Consider the following 13,709-nt stretch of genomic DNA (forward strand, 5'->3'; position numbering starts at 1 on the left):
TTGACAAAGCTATAGAAGCACATGAATACCTAAAAACACCTAACTGCATTTTTGCATTACATTTTACATATCTATAGCTCAGGGTATGGGATCAAGTTATTATTACACTTGTACAGCCAGTCTGTTCTTACCAAATTTACCTTGATGCAACAGTGTAAGCAGATTGTACAGTGTGGGTTTTGTCTCAATTTTCTTTTAAACCAGACCTTACCAGTTTCAGTAATGTTAAAGGTAAGCTTATGATAGACAATATGAGCTTGTATATTGTCTCAGCTGCAGTTCCAACACAAACTCAACTAATCCCAGCAGTAGTGTATCATATCAAAGACCCAACCTAGACACTATGCAATGACATTGGGCTACCATGACCTTGCTCAGAACTTGGATATCTGCATATGCATGACAAAGTGGTATAGACATCTATGGTGTATTTCAGAAAAGGACTCATGTGATCTCTGTAAAGTTGGTTCCAATCTGCACCCATCTGTACAACATTATCTGTAATGCATAACGTGTATTGTCAGAACAACAATTATTGGAAAGTGAACTAATATTCAGCATCCTAAGATGGAAGTTCTCAGAAGGGAGATACAACCAGGAAGGACATGCTGCCATATTTGAATACTATGCAACACTTCACTAACACAATTGTCAGCGTAACTCACCAGACCTCAGGTCACCTCCAGTGTCTGTTGTTACAAGACTTCTTTGTAAACTATTAAGCTTTGGGGAAAAGGTATCAAAAAATACAAAAAAAGGACACAAGTGGCATTCAGCATGTTCTTTACATACTGTTGCATACAATGAAAATAAAAGAAGGCTGTGAAGGAAGAAAATATTTCTTCCACTATGAAACTGATTTCCTTTAATTTATTGCATTGTTACAAACTTATAATCCAGTTCCCTAAGAAACAAATGCTCTCTTACGGATCCAAGTATTTAGCAAAACCAGGCCAAAATAACCCATCATATCCATAGCAAAACTTCTGTGACTGAATGAATCAAGAGTTAACTCTGCAACGTATTAGAGGGTTGTTTTATAGTAATCATCCAAATTGTAGTCTTGTTAAGAGTATCATCACAATGAAATCTTTTTAATAAATGCTAAAGAATTATAATAAACCAGAAACTGTCAAGCTCATATTTGAGAAATATTAAAGTGTGAGGGGGGGGGGAAGGTGGGGGAAACTAAAACCCACTGCAAGTAACTTCCTTTACTTCTGTTACTAAAAATGTAACAAATTAAAATATCAGGATGATGCTTTTCTCTGATGCTCTGTCAATAGCTGCAGCAAACCCACTCTTGTACTGAGGGATCAGTACTGCCCCACCTCTTCCCCAGCATCATGAAACACATTCATAAGGGGAGAAGAGATTAAGATTAGGGATATACATCAGCTCCACTGAAACTCTTGAAAGTTCTTAAGAAAGAATGAAGAGCAGAGTGGAAGTTTTATAACACCAAGGTACTGTCAAATTAATGTAAATAGGTGTTGTAAATACAGTTAAACAATATTAAAGTATTTTCCAGTACTTCATTAGACAGTCTGCTACTTGCTGATAGCCTCCCATGTGCTCAGTGAGAACAGAAACAGAAATTGAGATTTAACCACCTTTAAAATGATTACTGAAAAAAAAAAATTAAGCGTATTTAAATAAACATGATGCAGATAGGCATTCTATTTTGTACCCAGATTTTCTCTGCAGCACTTAACATTGTACAAGATTACTATCTGTAACTGGATAACAATCTGCAACATAACACTTAGAACACTGTTATCTTAGAACACATTTCCTCAGTGTGAAATCAGAAATACTCATTAAAAATATGTCACCTTGTTTTATGGTTCAAATGTACTATAAAAAAAATGTTACCAAGAAACATCTGGTTTGTATTCACACCAGTTTCGTTTAAATACACATGTCAACAGATAATCCACATATTCCAAGTCTGAGTGAAAACAGACCTTTTCAGCAAATCCAGCCTCACCCTAATTCCTTCTGAAATAAGTGATAATTTCTACTTCATTGGGTGCAGAATATTATCCACATTGAGTTATAAAACTCAATGAGCTTTAAGAATTTACATTTAATAATAGGGAAAAGTAAGAATACACTACCACTGGTCTCGGTTACACAAGAAGATATTGTAAGTGATCATTAAGTAAACAAGCATATGCCTTTTTAGATTTGAAATTATATTTTTCTAAGAACTGACAACAAGCATAAGAATAAATCATAATAGCCTTTATTTCAGATGCACTCTTATTTTACATAGCTGCAGACTTTTTCAGAATAACATAGGATTTAAACAGAAGACCAATAACAAATAAACCAAAACTTTACCGCAGTTACAAAGTAGCAAAAGAATAACATCTGGATTTCTTTAACTGCATTTTTAAGCCTTACAAAGACTGCACTAAAAATGGTGTATCTGCCAGGAGGCAGGCAGGATACTACACTGTAATCACAGTTATTAAGAGCAATCCAAATTACAGAAGCTAAAGCAAAAATAGACTTATTTTTAATTACTGTATCTAGTTTAGGACAAAGATTTTAAACCATTATGTTTCTGGATTACAAAGGGCTTTCAGGACATAAGATACCATGACAAATTATTGGAGTTCATTTTCCTAAAATGTGAATGAAACAATGATTATGTAAAAAATTAAATAATTTTTCAGCAGATTCTTGAATAACAATCAAGCAGTATGCAACTCAGTCCTTAAAAACATTATTTATAATATAAACTAAATTTAAAAGCTTAAAAAAAGCACAACATATAATTGCCATGTTGTATGACTGAAATGCATTTTCAAAATGATGTTACTGACTGTACTGAGAGGAGGGAGAAACCAAGCTTTTGAGGGAAATCTCTCTGTTCCAGAAAATATGCAAAATTATACAAAAGTTAGTCAGGAAGCCTTGGGAAATCCTGCTAAGAAGTTATCAAAGTTCAAACAAAAAACAATAACAAAGAACACAATTTACAAACTTGGTATTAGGGTGGAAAGCAGTAGACTACAAACTAAACAAGTACATTGAAATGATCTTGAATGTAGTTACTGAAAGGGAATCAAATTTTAAAATTATATTCACTTTTAAAAACTTATAACTTAAAAATCTCCACTTTAAAGAAAACTAAGAACAAGCAAGCTCTCCCAACCAAGAACCTACACACCCAGTATTGCATCACTTCAGTTAGCCAGTTCTGTCACACTGGATGGGATCTTGCCCCACTTAAAGAAATTATTTTTTCTTTATCTTATATGCATTACTGTTAAATGTATATTTAACAGTAAATGTAGGGCAGAGAGAAGATACTAAGTCATTCAATAAAAACTATTTTGAGAAAATATTTTTTTCAACTGAAAATATTTTTAAACATGCAGAAAAGCCAAACAAATGAAAGATTAAATTCTCACAAAGCAACAACTCTCCCCTCCAGTGCAAGCTGCATGGTGCATGCCTGTTGATAATGTTTAAATATATTGCCTTGACACATATTCATGCATGGTTTTGCTTCTGCTGTGCACTGAGTAATAGTTTAAAGATTTCTTCTAAGCATTGTGCTCTCTTCAGATAAATGTTCCACGGAGCCCTGTTGTTTATAGAAGTTTCAAAATGGTAGTCATGATCTATTGAGTCAATTTTCAACTTCTCACATTTAGCAAGGCATTCCAAAGCAAAAGACAAGTTCCAAAGAATGTATGAGTCCAAACAGTTACAAAACCAGGAGCCCTTGGGGAAAACAATGTTTTTTTAACTTGTTTTAAACTTCTCTACACAACTGTTCGTGATTTGCGAAATGTATTTCCCATTGTGATTTACAGTACACCACAGTTGTTCCTCTGTAAACTTAATAAACCTATCCAATTTTTTTCACAACACTTGAAAAACAGAGTTTCAGACCACTGGCAGTCCTAGATAACTCCATATGTCATGCCAGAGCAAACAAAAAAAAAAAGAATCAATGAAAATGTAGGAAGTAACAGGAAGTTCCAGAAGAAACAAACAGCTGAAGAAAAGTTGCAAAGAGCCTGAGCTGCATCAAGAAGATTTACGTGAAGCATTTTGATTTCACAGTCTTGGAAACTTTGGTTTAGTGGTGGGGAGGGAGATGAGGGCAGCAAGGAGAATGGAGAACAGAGCAAAAGGGCTTATTCTGAGCTTTGTGTGTCACATTTAATGTAGACTTTCAAGTTACATTGTTGGCAAACAGCAGTGGCAACAATAAAACATTAATAAATCCTGTAAGTCACTGTCATGATAAACACTACCAGGTAACAATCCTGCACTGACACTGTGAATCATCTAGTTGACAAAATATCAATTAGAAATCACTTGGTTTAAGAGACAGCTTAATGTTAAATGAAAAGCTGGGATAACCTTGTAATAAGAATTAAAGTTTATGATTAATTTGCAGGTAACTATCACAACAGTTGTTAAGAGCTAAATGTTGCGAAATCTTACCAGGATTTGAGGACAGAAATAAAAAAGGGACATATACAAAGAAGTTATTCACATTTTCAGTAATGCAATCAATGTCACAAAAGGAATAAATTGATTTCTGACTATTAGACTACAGTAGATTCTATTAATAGCTGTATTGTTTCAGTTCATACAGATGATGCAGAAAGTAATAAAGGTCAAAAGAAACACCCTTTAATGTGCAATTTCTAATTTTCCTAGGTAGTTACATCATAAACAGTCGTAATATTACATTCACTACATTGCTATGAGGTACAAAATGTACTAGCCCTATTTCATCAGAAAGCATTAAATGACTTACCCAAAGCACCCTGTGGTAGACTGTACATTTCCTACGTTTATTGCTCATCTTACCTACTCTTTCCTACCTCAAAAAAATGCCCAGGATCACTGATAATTCTGCTTCTACTTGCTCACAGTAAGGAAGGTATCACCTAAGGAATGAAATAAAAGAACTTCATTTCTCAAATAGCCATGAATCCTTAACTGGTGCTGCTAGAAAAACGGGAGGCTTCCATGAAGAAGACAACTACAGGATACTGACTTAGTGCCTACCCTTGATCAAGGGTTGTTCATAAATAACAGCAGAACTGTACACTCTGTGGGATCTGTAAGCTTATTTTTAAACATTAATTTCCTCATCTACCTTCATCATCCAGACCATACCCACTTCTACAAAAAACTTCTGTCATGTCCCTTCTTGAATCCCATCTTCCCTCATTAGATTCACAACCACAGTGTAATAAAATAGCTTTAAGGGTAACTGCCATCCTCCACCTTGCATAACATAACGATATAATGAGAAAATGGTATTTCAAATACATTTCATGTGTATCACGTTTTCTCTAGAATGAAAAAAGCCAGACTGCAAGAACTGACTTGACATAAAGCTCTGGTTCATACCAAAAGGAAATTCTTACGGTTGTTAAGCACAGCAAGTAGCACATTTAAGTCAGATATAACCCCCATGCTCACTGTAGCTCCCACAGAAAAAGGAAGACAACCACAAATCAGAAGCATAATATAGTCAAATCTCCTCTACAGCCACAGGAAAGGTGCAATTATAATTTAGCAACAAAATAGCAACTCCTCCAGGCAGAACTATATCACAAACATACTGAGAAACAAAAACCACTCCTTTCTCTCTCCCCTCAGGCTTATAATTAAAGGAAACTCAAATGAGAGCCTCTTTATTTCTATTGCTTGAAAACAAAGAGCCCTGTTGAGTCAGGGAATACATATCTTTTCCTTAACTTCCACCAGAAATCTTTCTAAGGCTGCCCTGAAAATGGATTCCAGACATGGAATGCAACAGAATATATTTTTAAAAATCAGATAAATTCTAAGTTGCTAACAGTAAGTGCACCTTCACCTTCATAAGTCTCGTAAAAATTAAAAGACTTTGATTACATTAGAAAGCTAGATGTTTTTATGTTTTTAAAGAAAATTAGCACTTAGAAGCGAGGAAGGGCCTTGTACCATCAGGGAACTTAAAGAAAAGCTGTAAATTACTGCCCGTGGGAAAGCAAAGGGCTGGCAGAAAGAATAATGACAAAGTTAGGTACCAAATTTACATATCTGTTGAAACCACAGTTTTTAAGTGTCCACCCGAGGTAAAAAGTTAAGCTCTGGACTTATGTTTCCAAGGCAATTCTGTCAGTCCTCTTCGACTCATTTGTGAAAATATTATTCTCCAGTTGCTAGGAGAATTCCTGACATTTCTGTCCTTCAGCTTGAGAGCCATTCTAATGCCTGGTAGCTGTTTGGGTTCATCCCAGGAACTTCCTCAAGCACATTCAGTATATAGAGCAAGTAACATCACATTCTGGGATGTGAATGAGTAGTCTCCACAGATGGCAGTAGCTCTGCTGTAAAGGACATTTATTATGCAAGACTCACAGAGTCTGATTCTGCTCAGTAGTCACCGACTTCCAGGAAGATTGTTTCTGATGGGGAGCCACCTGAAAGCTAGGAAATGCAAATGGAAAATTCTGGGAAAGCTTTATTTCAAAGCATAGGACTTTTTCCAGGATAAGGTGATGTCCCGGTTGTGCTGGGACAGAATTCGAAAGTACTTTTCCTGTTCAGAGAAGCTGTAGTTTTAAGATACTGCAGAGTCCAATTCTGTAAGAACAAAAGATTTAAGAAGCTCTGGTATGTGGGTTTCCCCCACAAGAATGGCTAAATGTAGTTTTGAACCGTGCAGGTGCAGTGGACCAGGAGGCTTGAAGCCCAAGGCACCTGACCAAAGCTGCCCAACCTAAATATTCCATACTGTAAACATCACCCTCACCACAAACTGGGAACTTTGCAGATATATTTGGGGCTTCTACCATGGCTGCCTTCCCATCAGGGTACTCTCTGTCTCCTTGGTTGTCCTGTGCCTGAGGCCTCCTCCTCTGCTTGTTGTGACTTTTATCTTTTCCCTGGAGCTCTTGTGGTGGCAGTGCTGGGCAGTCAGTCTCTCTCCACTGCCAGAAGCTCACAGCTCTCTGGAGCAGAGTGTGACTTTGTGTCATATTAGCATCGGGGTTATCTCCAGAACTGACAATTTATCCTCGGGCTGTTTTGTTGCACTTAGAGCAATTAATTGTGCAACTACATGCATATCTGTCCAAACACCATTCTGTTTGACAGATGTGTTTATAGTAGCATGTAAACAGAAACAGCTTAATGGAAAAGTAGCAGCTAATACGTTTCTATAAGCTAATGAAGTGGTGTCAGTTTTTAACAGAGAACAGTTTTATCATCCTGATTTTAGGAGCGGTACAAATTTGTTGATACAGGTTTGTGTGATTTATTTTTAAAAGAAGCAGCTGAAGAAGAAAGCTCTGTATTCCTGAAAGCTTGACCACCTCTCTTTCTCTATATGATTCAATTTAATACTAATATTCAGCTACCTTTTCTAGGGCACTGCCACACATGAAAGAATGGATCTCTACCTTCAATTTTCCAGTTAAGACTTTGGCTAATCCTTTCCAAAATTACTTGGAAATCATCCCAAATTAACTACTTTGTTAAACTGGAATTGAAAATACTTGCATTTTAGATTTAGTTTAGGCTAGCCCAGATTAACTCAGATTAATTTAGTTTAGCCTAGATCTAGTTTAGCACCTTTATCTTTCAAATACAAAAAAGATGAGTATAAGAACTTGTGCATGCTGATGTGGACACATCATCCATAAGGGGAAAAAGGCTGGCACACTCATTTTGCCTTCAGGCCAGTTTAACCTGCTTTAATGCTCTTTCATGGAGACCTTTATAGGTGCTTATTGCATAACTCCTGGTGAATTTTCCTATGTCTTTTACCTGCTTACAGTCAGCAGCAGATCAGACGTTACTTGCTGATGATGTAATTGAAGATCCTTGTTTCATGTGGCCTGCAACTTTTTCCTTAAGCTCACAGAACTGGAGAAGATGTCATCCCAAGCTAAACACCTATTTTCTTCCCAGTCTGTCTACATAAAGTTTTGGGAGACAGACATATAATTACTGACTTTTATGCACAATTTCTCAAAAATGCCATGTACAGAAGGGATCAAAAGGACCCAGCAGCTTGACAATGAGACACTGGAAAAGGCTGCCCAGGGAAGTTGTAGGTGGCCCATCCCTGGAAGACTGGATGAGGTTTTGAGCAACCTGAACTAGTGGGAGGTGTCCCTACCCATAAAGGGGTTTGGAACTAGATGATCTTTAAGGTCCCTTCCAACCCAAAACATTCTATGATTCTATGGTAACATATGTTTTTGAAATACAGTGTTACAATAACAAGTGGATAAGCCTTATCTACCAAATACTACTATTAAAAGCTTCCACACACTCATCTAAACCCCATTCAAACATACAATCACTATAGCATTTTCCAAATACAGGAGGATTCAACTGTTAGAGAAAAGGCAGAAGAGCCAAGGCCAGCTCCTGCAGGGGAGTGTAAACGCTCCTAGGCTTTGGTCCTGCTCAGAAAGAGTACACAGTGACAAAAGCTACAAAATCCTCAGGCTGGTCTTGACAGAAATGGACTTGGCAATTGGAACAGAAACGAACCAGCACCCCGATAAGATTCTAGATACAAGCTACTTCTGTCATTGCTGCAGTTAAGAGAAAGACTGTAACGGAAATGGCATGCCTGACGTGATATTTATGTAATAACTAATTGTGGGGAATGCCATGTTCCAGTGGGTGTAGCAACTATCCCCTGGGGTAACACATTGCTTTTCTCTGCTGGGAGAGTAGAGTCTTGGAACAAGAGCACCATGGTTTGGCGATTTCTCCTGCTCTTAGTACGAGAGGCAGCTACTCACTCACGCAGCACCCCGCACGGGGAGGTTGAGCAGCGTCGCAGGCTCCCTTGCCGATGCCAAATAAAGGAAAACCGATGGCATGGCACAAAGCGGCCTCTCTCTGTTCCAAGAGTTATAAATTCATCCGGAGCCGTTGACCCCCATGACTCAGAGGCATGACGTCCCGCAGAAATCAGCGCCCCAAGCACGGCTCCACGCCCCGCGGGGCGGGCAGAACCGCTGCGGGCCCGGGCTCTCCGCTCGCCCTTCCCTCCCTAGCTCCGCTCAGGCGAGGTGGTGAACGGCCCCGCTCCCACCCGGCCGGACCCTGGGTGGGGGTTCTTCCCACGGGAGCGGACTCCTCACCTCTGCCCACCAGCCCGGCCCGACCCCAGTCCTGCGGCCGGCGGATGAGGAGAGCCTGGGATGGGGAGGCCGAAGTCCCCCCCCCGGTTACGGCGGGAGCCTGGGCCCGGCCCGGTTGCTAGGCAACCGCCGGGGGGTGCGGTAAACACCGCCACGCACGTGACGTGACGTCGCGCGGCACTCACGGCCCCGACGACGCGACAGCACCCGCATGACGTCACCTCCCCTCGCGCTGCCGGCGGCGCCTCCAAATAACCCGCGGCGGTGCGCAGGCGCGGTGCCGGCCCGCGGGGCGGGGAGCGGCGCGGGGGAGGGGGCCCGGCTGAGCCGTCACCGCAGACGCAGCCACGGCCCCGCCCGCCGGCCGCGGCGCTGCCCGCTCTCACCTTCTATTTTTACTCCTTTGTTTCAAGTTCCCGCCCCTCCGCCAGCAGCCGCCGCGGGAGGACGGGATGACGCCATCCGTTTCCCGGAACGATGACGCGCTTCGGCGGGGGGGTGTGGGGGGGAGCCCGGTGGAATGTCCGCGGGGCTTCGCTGCCTTAAAGGGACAGCGTCCCCCGGCCCCGCCCCCGGGCGAGGGGCGGCCCTGACGGATGGGCGCAGCTGGAAGGGGCGGGGGGCCGCAGGGCAGCGGAGCCTCCGCGCTCTGCTCTGCCGCCGAACCGGTGCCGCCGGCGCTCCGGCCCCTGCCCAGCCCCTGCCCGCAGCGCTGCTGAGTGGCTGGGCGGGGATGGCGGGAGCGGGTCCGGCCCCGGGGGCAGCGGAGCACGAGCGGGTTGCAGGTGCCGTCCGTCGGTGAGGCCCGGCCCGGGTGTCGCCCCCTGAGGGGTGCTGGCCTGGCGGGCGCTGTGACCCCTCCCGGGGGTGCCCAGTTTCCCAAGCTGAGAGTCAGAGCCCAGGCGGTGGGGCTGGCCTGGGGGTTGTCCAGGGTTTTCTTCCCCCGAGCTGTTCGTCCACCCGTGTGTTGTATTTAGCGGTTCTTTTAATCACCCGGAACCCTCGCATGGCCCCAGTGGAGCGGTTCCCCGAGGCCTGGCCCTGCTGCTGCCCAGCGCTGCCGGGACGGGGAGAAAAATGCCCCAAAACAGCGGCATCGCAGGGACCGCTGCAGGGCAAACAACACACACACATAATTAATACAACGACGCTAATTTACACGAGAAAAAGTCCTGAATGTATTTCCTATGTATTTCTGACTGACACCCGGAAGCACCAAATACTACAATAAAGGCTTTCCATTGATACATCAAGCACAAAAGTGTGTGACATGGTCAAACATAATTTTAACTTAGCTGAGAATTCAGGGCTTCAAACTGCAGATGTTGTCCATAGTAGGTTATCTCTGGAGAGGGGATGTGCTCTAAAATAAAGCCCCTCACTCAGTGGAAGGTCGAGATGATGGTGTAGCATCATATTTAGATCATGGCTCGTAGGGAAATCAGGGGTGTACTTAGTCACCTATGGCATGACCTTATATTCCCACTCAATTTAGTAACAACAGTTGGTTTCTTATGGGGCATGTGAGATTTAATTTATTAACTGAGTTTCTAGGATAAGTGGAGAGAAAGCAAAGGCATGAGATGAGAAGTCAGCAGGTGAAGGGGAAACGCTCAGAGAGATGGAGCTTCCAGAGAAATGTAAGTCTTGCCTCCTAAGTTTCTCAAATTAATGTAAATACAGTTCTTCTTATCAACAAATACTTCAGACACAGTGCCCCCAGTGATTTTTTCCTGACCTTTAAACTTCTGATTATGATTTTCAACTCAGCTTTTGCCTTTGTTTTGTTTTGAGGCTTCTTATTGAATAGCACAGATCGGTTGGAATACTAAACTCTTCTGTTCTGAGAATGAAGTTTCATCTATCTGAAACAAAAATGCATCAGTTTACATTAAGATGGTATATCTTATTCATCAGGCTGGCATGTGGGGATATTGATATATGTTTGAGCATGTAAAATCCTGGTAGGCAAATACCAGAGCAACTTGCCTCTGTATACTACAGAAAAAAAAGTGCTGCAGCTTAGTCCTGAGATACCAAGTGTGTCACAGCTGCATGTCCCCATATCTTTTAATTCTGGAGTGAATTCTGCTCTTACTGTGTCTTTGGATAGAACCGTGTCTTTAAGCTAGGACAGGATATGTTACTGTGTCTTTAAGTTAGCACAAGGTATGTTACAGGAACTTTTAGCTTGTTTAAGAGCTTCCAGCTTTTTGCATTATGATCCAAAGGTGAGCTAAAAGGGTTTTTTCTTCTAAATGATCTCTTGAATTAACCAAGAAAGAGGTGGAATTAATGAAGCATAGGAAGTTATTGACTCTGAAGTGTAATCTAATTAGAGGTCAGTTTAAATAAATCACTTTTTGCTATCAGACCTAAATAATGAATGTCAAAATCTGTTCCTGTGCAAAAGGTGCCTGAGAAATTTTCCTGGGAAAATCATCATTTAAAAACCCAGTATTTTTCATTCTCACTTTTATAAATTGAGAAGCAGGCTATTCTCTTCACTGATTTTCTCTTTCGGTGAATTTGAGTTTGATTGTCACACAAGCTTCCTTTCGAGTCATTATCACAATTTTGCATCACTCAATAACTGAAAATTGTTTTTCCCCCTAGATGTCCTAACCTACTTCTGTTGTGCCAATAGGAGCATTCAGAAATTGGCACTAAGGTGCAGCTCTGATACAAGTTTTCTGTTTCCCTGTGACTCATTTGACATTAACATAATTATGTTACGGGAGTCAAAGTGATTTTCCAACTATGAGTAATGCACAATACTAGAGCGAATGTTTACAAGACACTGAGGCATATCAGCAAGCTGAAGTAACCAGCTGCTGATAACAGCTGAAGTAAGTTGGGGAATTAAAAAGTCTTAGAATACAATTATCCTTCTTCGGCACCGGGTGTCATATACGGCTGCGAGGTAGGTCATGTACTCTGTGAGGAAGGATCCAGAAGCAGCACCGTGCTGTAACTGGGAGAAGACTGAGCCCGTGGGTAGTTTGCACAATAAGTCTTCATAGTTTTCTTCCCACTTGCATATTTATGGCAAAGTCGTGCTCAAATGAGAGCAGTGATCTTTTCAAGAAGTGGCTGTATTTACCAGAGTTCATTTCAAAACACAACTGTCACACATCCTCTCAGCCAGGGAAACCAGATCAAATAGAAACAACAAAAAATACCAGGTCATCTTGCAACTATTTTGAACTATATGTATGTGAATTAACACAAAAGAAGAAAACTGATAAGTCTAAATCAAGTGCTGTTACCACCATGAGGTATCTTTTATTTAATAAAAATACCTATTTTAAGGCTAGTGATAATGGTACAAAGAAGAATGACAATATGCTCTGAATAAATAGAAGAAGAGGTAACTACAAAATATATAAGCCATACAAAAAAATATGAAAAAAAAAAATTCTTAGAGGTAATGACTTGTTCCAAGTGTTTGCCAAAAACTTTTAGAAACTACAGACTTTTCAGGATTTTTTTTTAAAGTAGTTTGAGAAATAGGTTGATTTTTTTCTGAAAGAAGTTTGAGAAATAGATTGATTTTTTTTCTGACTTTTTGGTTTTTTACTAGTAGCTTTTGAATTAAACTGGGGTACTTTCTATTTAGAAGTTTGTCAACTTTGCCTGGATATCCTTCCAGTGAGGCCTTATTCAATAATGTGCTGAGCACCCACAACATTATAGGTTTTAAAAGGGCTGAGGACACTCAGTTTCTCCTAGGATTAGCCCATGAAGGTAGAAATCTAATTTTGAAATGTCAACACAAAGTACCTACAATCTGTTAGAATACTAGAACTGAAAATAACCAGTTAACTTTCCTATAAAATAGCACAGTAATACAAATGGCAAAGAAGGTCAAATGCAGAAAATATGTGCTGATAGCAGAACCGTTAACAGAAAGCATGTTTTGCAGGAGACATATTTAGAGAATGCAGAAAAAAATTCCACGTCACACCCCGTTCTTTATTTCACAAGAAAATCTGCTGAGGTCGGACACTTGGCATGCTTGAATTATCGTTGCTGACTCTCAGAGCTTGGATGAGGACCAGAACTGGTAGAAAAAGTTGTCTGTGCCTGAGGAAGGCTGGAGGAGGAAAGGTTTGCCATGGTACCTCACACTGAGAACACTCCTCAGTTGCCAGGAGAGTCAGAGAGGTGGCTTTGGGTGGCAAATGCTACAGCAACCAGACTGTCACAGAACCACAGGTTGTTCAGGTTGGAAAAGACCTGTAAGATCATCCACTCCAGCCTTTAACTTAACTCTGTTTACCAAGCTCTACCAGCCCACTCCCAAACCATGTCCCTAGGCACCCTGTCTCTGTGATTTTTAAGCACACTGAGGGATGGTGATCCAACCACTTCCCTGGGCAGCCCCTTTATTTAACAAATGTTGATAAAATCACCCAGAAGAACCCAAACCAAATTTTAAGAGAAAAATCCAAGCCCCAACAACAGAAACAATTCCTATAGCACAATTTAGCAGTCTTAATCTGATTTTCTATAAACCCAACCTGGACTGTATTATAACTACAAATGTCTAATTTCATAGCATGCTGTGCC

At 40.9% G+C, this 13,709-nt stretch overlaps 1 long non-coding RNA gene across 1 annotated transcript in view; it reads right to left on the reverse strand.

Annotated features, from left to right (window-relative positions):
• The window catches only part of LOC139794270 (uncharacterized), a 61,768-nt gene extending 52,140 nt beyond the window's left edge, over positions 1 to 9,628 (reverse strand). The window contains exons 1-2 of the long non-coding RNA XR_011725057.1: positions 9,138 to 9,628; positions 4,860 to 4,925 (exon numbers count right to left, since the gene is read on the reverse strand). This is a non-coding gene — a long non-coding RNA (uncharacterized lncRNA). The remainder of the gene's footprint in view (positions 1 to 4,859; positions 4,926 to 9,137) is intronic.
• Between the last annotated feature and the right edge of the window lie 4,081 nt (positions 9,629 to 13,709).

The sequence above is a fragment of the Heliangelus exortis genome, chromosome 3, assembly GCF_036169615.1.
Source record: "Heliangelus exortis chromosome 3, bHelExo1.hap1, whole genome shotgun sequence".
NCBI lineage: Eukaryota > Metazoa > Chordata > Aves > Apodiformes > Trochilidae > Heliangelus > Heliangelus exortis.